Source organism: Mirounga leonina, unplaced genomic scaffold (genome assembly GCF_011800145.1).
Source record: "Mirounga leonina isolate KUSES-001 unplaced genomic scaffold, KU_Mleo_1.0 Mir_84, whole genome shotgun sequence".
In the NCBI taxonomy this organism is placed as follows: domain Eukaryota; kingdom Metazoa; phylum Chordata; class Mammalia; order Carnivora; family Phocidae; genus Mirounga; species Mirounga leonina.
The window spans coordinates 1,563,236-1,564,079 of record NW_023270827.1 but is presented as its reverse complement, the minus strand read 5'-3'; the positions used below and the strand labels follow the sequence as shown (position 1 = coordinate 1,564,079).

At 50.6% G+C, this 844-nt stretch overlaps 1 pseudogene; it reads left to right on the top strand.

The window, feature by feature from the left end:
* The first annotated feature begins 494 nt into the window (after positions 1–494).
* LOC118002896 lies at positions 495–578 on the top strand (annotated as a pseudogene).
* Positions 579–844: the final 266 nt, after the last annotated feature.

The following is an 844-nucleotide window of genomic DNA, read 5'->3' as shown; positions in this document are numbered from 1 at the left end:
ACTTCCCAATGAGTCAATAACATCTTCCAATAGAATCTAGGCCACTTAGCTTCTAGGTTTGTCCTAGAATCTCCACACAGCAAGAACTCATTATCCCTATGTGGGCCTTGCTCAGTGTATGGCAGTGGGGCTGGGGAATGAACAGGGTTTAAAATCTAGAGTCATGCCTTTCACGGGGCGCCTGCCTTCGGCTCAGGTCATGATCCTCGAATCCCGGGATCGAGTCCCGCATCGGGCTCCCTGCTCGGCGGGGAGTCTGCTTCTCCCTCTCCCTCTGCCCCTCCCCCCACTTATTCTCTCTCTCTCTCTCTCTCTCTCTCTCTCTCCCACCCCCCAAATAAATAAATAAAATTTAAAAAAAAAATCAAGAGTCAGATGCTTAACCGACTAAGCCACCCAGGCACTCCCCCCATCTTCCTTTTAGTTAATAAAACGCCTCAAATTTTACCTACAGCCTACATTTCCCAGCCTCCCTTACAACTCATTATGGTCCTAGCTTTGCGCAGTGGCAGTAACAGAGCCAATGAGGTTTCTCCGAGGCGCGATTATTGCTAATTGAAAACAACTCATTATGGTCCTATGACCACGTTCCAGCCTGTAAGCAGCGGAGAGAACACCCACAACTTCCAGACCATGTTCTCATAAGGAAGCTGCATACCCTTCCCTTCATTCTATACTCCTTCCCACAGGCTGGAAATCCAAAGAAGTGATAAATCGACTTCAAGCACGCCAGTGAAGGCCATGCTCCCGGACCTCACTGCGCACCGTGGGTTCCGTGGATGGGTAACATCGGCGTCACCTGGGCGCTTGCGCTAATGCAGAATCTCAGGCCCCCCCAGACCGA